This window comes from Schistocerca gregaria, chromosome 8, assembly GCF_023897955.1.
Source record: "Schistocerca gregaria isolate iqSchGreg1 chromosome 8, iqSchGreg1.2, whole genome shotgun sequence".
Classification (NCBI taxonomy): domain Eukaryota; kingdom Metazoa; phylum Arthropoda; class Insecta; order Orthoptera; family Acrididae; genus Schistocerca; species Schistocerca gregaria.
The window spans coordinates 286,015,209-286,022,153 of record NC_064927.1 but is presented as its reverse complement, the minus strand read 5'-3'; the positions used below and the strand labels follow the sequence as shown (position 1 = coordinate 286,022,153).

General features: G+C 43.6%; 1 pseudogene; it reads right to left on the bottom strand.

The window, feature by feature from the left end:
- Positions 1 to 4,671: 4,671 nt before the first annotated feature.
- LOC126285483 (5S ribosomal RNA) lies at positions 4,672 to 4,789 on the bottom strand (annotated as a pseudogene).
- Positions 4,790 to 6,945: the final 2,156 nt, after the last annotated feature.

Genomic DNA, 6,945 nt, shown 5'->3' with positions numbered 1-6,945 from the left:
TCATTCCTATGTTCTCCCCAACTCTTACTGTATATCCTAATTTGGTCAACATAATGATTTTTTCGGTTACCGACAGTTTACCTTTCTTATAACTACACTTAAGTACCAAAGAAACTGGTATAGAGATGTGTGTTCAAATATAGAGATATATATACGGGGATAATACGGCGCTTCAGTAAGCAACGCTACGTAAGAAAAGTGTCCGGCGCAGTTGTTAGATGGGTTACTGCTGCCACAATGTCATGTTATCAAGATTAAAGCGGGTTTGACGTGGTGTTGTAGTCGACACACAAGGGATGGGACACAGCATTTCCGAGATAGCAATGAAGTGGGGATGCTCCCGTACGATCATTTCACGGGTGTACCGTGAATATGAGAAACTCGGTAAAACATCAAATCTCTGACATCGCTGCTGCTGGAACGAGATCCTGTGAGAACGGGACCAACGACAACTGAAGAGAATCGTTAAATGTGACAGAATTGCAACCCTTCCGCAAATTTCTGCAGATTTCAATTGTAGGCCATCAACAAGCGTCAGCGTGCGAACCATTCAACCAAACACAATCGATATGGGCTTTCGGAGCCTCGACACGTAAGAGTACTCAACACGCACAAAAATAACATCACTTCTTGACTTCCCTTATTTTGTCAGAACCTGTGTTCTATATCTTAATAGTGAATTCTCCATGCGATTTTATTACTATTTCCATTTTTATTCCTTCTATCGTCTCCCTTATTTGCTCTGAAAGTTAAATAAAACGTCGACTAAAAGTTATTGTCTCCTCTTGATATCTTGAAAGATATTGTGAACCGATTCCGGTTCAAGAGTATACATTTTGCTGTCGCCCCTCTCCCCTTCCCTCACCAAGCCCCCCCCCCCCCAAAAAAAAAAGAAAATAAAGGAAAATAAACGACAAACTGACCGGTTTTCAAGAAGGAATACGGTCCGGAAACACACGGTTTTGGCGGAGACAATTTGTTCCAATCCGTTTTTGTACCTGAATACGGAAAGTATGCAACCCTCTAGCCTTCTGCGTACTGCAGATGGACTACTTGAATCTAAATGGTTCAAATGGCTGTGAGCACTAAAGGACTTAATATCTGAGGTTATTAGTCCGCTGGAGCTTAAAACTACTTAAACCTAACTAACCTAAGGACATCATCACTCACATCCATGCCCGAGGCACGAGTCGAACCTGCGACCGTAGCGCGACTTGTATCTAATAACGTAGTTGCGCATGCGCTACGTTCCTCCACAGAGCCCTTAGGCGCATTATACTACGGACACGGTGTGATATTCCAGTGGACTAACATTCTTGACTGTAGTGCGGCATCTACCGGTACAATGCTGTGAAATGACCGGCATGGTACTTGCTTATGGCAAAGCAGATTGCAGTGGGAGAGCTGCTGCAAGCTTGTATGCGGAACATTTTTCAAACACAAGTACCCCACACCATTCCACTTTCGCGGCCAATGCGAGACGCGCCAAGAAATCCGGAGAGTTGCACGTAGTTATTTTCTGCCTGAGGTGTGCTATAGACATTTGTGCTTGGTACTTACGAATATTATCCCGAGTTCACTGTTTGTCCTGCGCTAGGGGCGGAAACACGATGCGGGTCCTCCAAGCTCAGATCGAACGGAGAAAGTGCTAACAATGTGCGAAGAGGACCTAGCCACTAGAACTCCGCAGGTGGCACAGGCGCTGTTTCCGGGTAAAAGTTCCATGTGGCGTGTTGTCCATGAAGAATCAACACACAGGGTCAGCAGTAACATCTGGACCAGGTGACTGTTAACCATATCACTGGGCCACATCTACTGCCAGACTAACAAGACCCATCTACCACAAATTTGTTAGTGATGTTTTGCGTACTCGGTTTGATGTAGAACTAGTAAACATTCGGACGGACATGTGGCTGCAACACGAAGAGCTCCAGCACTATTTAATGTGGATGTGCAGAATCGCCTCAGCGTCGTATATCCTAGCACGGTCGCCAGATCTGACACATCTCGACTATTGTCCATGGGTTGGTATGAAGAGTGTGATGTATGGCACACGTGTAACGTCCACGGAGGACCTTATTACTCGAGTCCACGGAGTGAGTGAAATACTTCAAAGACAATCGCAGATGTTCTCGTATGTGCGTGTGGCTAAGTACCGCAGATGTAGGTTCTAGACTGATGCAGGAAGTACGCGGTTCCAAACACGTTTGTTATGTAGAGCGTGCGATGTGCTACTCGTGTTGGATTTATTGACTTAATGAGGAACGCACAGTTATCTCAGACGTCGAAGTTCTCCAGCGCCCAAGCTGTGTGTGTCCGGATATGGATTTCTTATTGAAAACCGATCAGTGTGTCTTTCCCCACTACGCACTAAGCGTTGTCGATGATTTTTGTGCCATCCTATATAGTACATCACATACGATACATCACATCCAGACTATACAGGTAGCTGTGGAAGTTCTATTCCAGTATTAATTACTCAAGGGTTCCTGTACGTCAATAGTTTATTTTATCCATTGACATTTTGCAATGTCGCAGACAGCTTTAAACTAAATCGTTACTTCTATTTATTGACTGCAGACCACGTGTAAATAGCCCACGCACGATTAAATGAAACAACAGCAATACTCACAAAAAAGAAGATAAAAGTAAATTACATTGTCTGCAAAGCCAGTATTTGGCATCCTATGTTGTCCTCAGAATATCACCCTTGCAACAACAGTAGCAGAAAAGCTACAACTGTTTTGTAGCTGTATACTCATAGAAATCGGAGATATATTTTCTTAAGCAAGGACCACGAAAAGTAGCTATCTTCATGTGTTAGCTTCTTCATTGCCTGTAAATTATTCCTAAATGACAAACACATTGCTGAACATTACCCGAACTTCGCTAACTAGAATCACGCTCACCTTAAATGCCAAAACCTTGTCATTCGCAATAATAATGCCGATGTTTATGGCATTAAAGATTCCAGACGATCTCTCAATGTGACACTTCCCCCAGTCCCACTTAACATGTATCCATCCTCATGATGTGAATACGTAATCAAAAGCGATTAAAGTCCACAGCGTTCTGTTTACGACTGAGAAAACCACGACGTCTCACGTTAATAAGATTTCTCCAGAAATAGTAAACAAGTCATTAGAAATTCCATCTGAGTGCGGGAGCCTTGCATGCCTGACAGACTAATAGCATATTTTGAAAATGCTGGAATCTGTGTTGGCTATTAAGAAATACACTCTGTGTTACTGAACTGCGATCACTCTTTTGATACCGCGTGAACCATCTTTTCGACTTCCGAATAGTAGCGGAGAGTGGAGGAATGCTTAAGTCTGTCGTTCCGCATAGGCTTTGCTAACAATTGACCCTGATATTCAGACTCGTGAACTGTGACCTGTTTTGCCTCATAATTGTTCACGTCTTCATTTTAAACGGCTACCAATATTATGTTCTCTTCTGGAAGCGTATTAGAAAGCAGACTTAATGATTCCATTGTCTTCTAGACATTAAACATCACCACTCCATTCTGAATATTAGAAAAATATTTAACTGACTAACTTACAGGAACGCTGGAAAGAGTACAATGAAGGGCTTCCTGAATGTGAATAAATGAAGGTCGAAACTGAAGACGTACTTGGTACAGTTGTACTGCCAGTTTTGGAAAATCTGTTATTGAATTAGGTGGAAGGCATAGACAACGTTCTGAAATTAATAAGAGCCTGCACAGCTGTATTAATGTTCTGTTCCTCAAGAATAGAATCTCTGCAGTAGAACTCGGGAAATGAAAATCTTCCTCGAAGAAAACACTGAAAAATTTGTGATCGGTAAACTTCATGTCACGGTTGACTCATTCAGTCATCATTTGACACTGGCAACAGCCTGCATAATTAATGAATCATGATATCGGAACAATTCAGTGAGAACTCGTTACGAAAACTGTTGGCAGTGTCATATGATGATGTTCATTGAAAGAACCGTGCGTGACATAGCAAATGTACTTTAATGCAGCTGCGGTGAATCTTATTAACATGGATCAGCTGTGTAGCACAGTGTAATTAAGATTATGGACTGCCATCCTTTAGAATTTCTAAAATCATTATGGAAAGTGGACGGCAACAACTATTGAAGATAGTTTGTAGCGTCGATGAATCTGGAGTCATGCCATCATACTTTCGGAAAAGAGTCCTCCACATAGGGCAATAAAGTGCCAGTAGTGTCCAGAAAGCAGCTAAACACTGCAATCATCCAAGTTAGTGACAAGAATAAGTCACACAAGACTCGAAAGAAAACTGAGGTCCCTTAGATGACTATGACTTTTGCTTTAGGAAGGGTAAAGTCACAAGAGGGGTTGTTTCGGCGATCTTGCGAATGGAAGCAAGAGTTCAGACAAGGTAAAACACGTTCATTGGACTGGAAAAATATCAATAGCTGTAGACAACGTAATATGGTATAAACTAAAACTAACTCCTCCCGAACAGGCCATGAAGGCCCAGCGGTACCGACCGGCCGCCGTGTCACCCTAGCCCACAGGCGTCACTGGATGCAGATAGGGAGGGGCATATGGTCAGCACACCCCTCTCCCGGCCGTATGTCAGTTTCTGAGACCGGAGCCGCTACTTCTCAATCAAGCAGCTCCTCAGTTTACCTCACAAGGGCTGAATGCACCCCGCTTGCCAACAGCGCTCGGCAGACCGGATGGTCACCCATCCAAGCGCTAACCCAGCCCGACAGCGCTTAACTTTGGTGATCTAACGGGAACCGGTGTTACCACTGCGGCAAGGCCGTTGGCCGTAAAATGGTATAAGATATTCGAAATTCTCAGGAAAATAGTTTTAAACAATGGACAAAAACCAATAAGTAAAAGTAACTAAATGAAGACCAAGAACAAAGTTCTCGGATGACGTAGGATGTAAAAAGGAATTTAGTCCTTCGACCCAAGTGTGCTATCTAAGTCCCAGAGGCAATAGCAGAGTTAAGAGAAAGGAGGAGGAGTGGGCATAACATTCATGGAGAAAGGATATCAACGATGACTTTCGCTCGAAGTGGAAATAAGGAAGAACTGCTGGTCCTGTTAAATGGAATGAACAAACGAGTGCTCACTGTGAATTTAGAATGAATCGAAGACAGACGGAAGTAACTAAGAGTAACAGAGATGGGATTATCGATGACGTTAACGTCGGACTGGGGCCCCGCAATGCAGCGATATGAAGAAAGTCTGCCACGTCGTCACCAAAATAACATATGACGTACGAAGCAAAGCGCATATGAAAACCGCACTAGCACACGCAGAGATGAGATTCGTGATCAAGAGAAGTCTGCTGGCATCAAACATCGGTGTTATTATGAGAAATTATTTTCTGAAAACGTGCGTTTGGGCGCAGTATTGTGCGATAGTTAATCACTGACTGCGGTAAACGGAAACGAGGCGTTTGAGACGTGGTGCTGCAGAAGCACATTAAACATTAGAAGGACTGATAAGAAGTGAAGAGGTTCTGAGTAGAATCGAAGGAGAGAGGAACATACGTAAAACATCGACAGAGGTGGCGGATAGTGTATTAAAAAACCAAGGAATAACTTATGTGGCACTTGAGGGAGCTTTGAGGGGTATAAACCGAAGGGGAGGACAGAGATCATCGAATTAAAATTGCGGACGTTGGTGTTCCTGTGAGATGAAGAGACTGGCACTGGAGACAAATTCGATGGAACATCCTTAAATATTTGAGGTATTCAGTTTGATATCTTCGCGGTCTTGAAATTTGTTGCTGCTTTGACCAGCAATTTCGTCTCCTCTCACAGAGGTATCTTGGGCATCATCTCCTTCAGCCAATTTGGTGTTACCATCAACTCATAAAGATTGGAGTACCTACGTCCAGACGGACCCTACAGTATTTCGGGCCATAATTTGTGTTCTCCATAACATTTTTCAAGAGAGCTATCTAAACTAGCGGTTCTGCCGTCAGGTGATATTAACTAGAGTGTTTCGTTGCTGGATTGCCTGAATCCTAAAATCAGAAGTATGTTTCCTTGTTTCCTGACTCGGCTGTTCCTGGATCCGGTTATCCTGGGAAGTGAGAGTATTCAACTCCACCTTTGTTGCAGTACTCTCTCTCTTGGAAGAGGAAGCAGTCTGCTTGACCCCCTTAGTCTGAGTTATTTCTTGGCGATCTTCGGTTCGAGACCTTTCAAATCCCTCCATTTGTTCTTCAGAAGCAATTATCTCCCTCCATTATTTTCTATCCTCTTAAATTTTTTTACTTAGACAAGGCTTAGATCTTCATCTGGCCCTTGTCTTCAGTGACATTTTCCACTTCTTGCACTGGTGTGTCCTCTAATCCAGCTACGGAAGCAGCTTCCATTAGCTGAACATTTGACATTTGGGAATTTTATGTATCAACAAGTCTGTGTTCTCCATCTGGTCACACAAGAACAGGGGATGTATCAGGTCAACACCATCGAAACATCACGCCGGTGTATTGCTCAGGTAGGTCGCCCGGTATCTCCGAGGCTCCGTTCACGACAAATCTTCCCATGTGCCACGCACCGATCGGTACAGATTACATCACACCTTGGACAGCGTATGTAGGGAGCTTATTGGGAGGGAATTTAGCAAATGATACGGGAACAGATGAGGGTGTTGTCGCACACTCTTCGTCAGGTCCACCCTCGGAGACCTGTTCATCTTAGGAGATCCTGTCAGTGCTAGAGCCGGCATAGCCCCCAGCTTCACGTGAACAGACGAACCTCTCTTCCTGCACGATCAGAGCTACGATAAAGCGGTTCCCCTAGAGAGACTTAGTAACCATATTAGCACCTAAATGAAACAGAAGATGATACAGAGCAGATCTAAACACTAAACACTATATTAAGCATACCGAAACTGTTTCATCGAGGAAGATCGTGGTGCATAACACGGACGTCTAAATGGCCGATATTGAGATAAGTGAT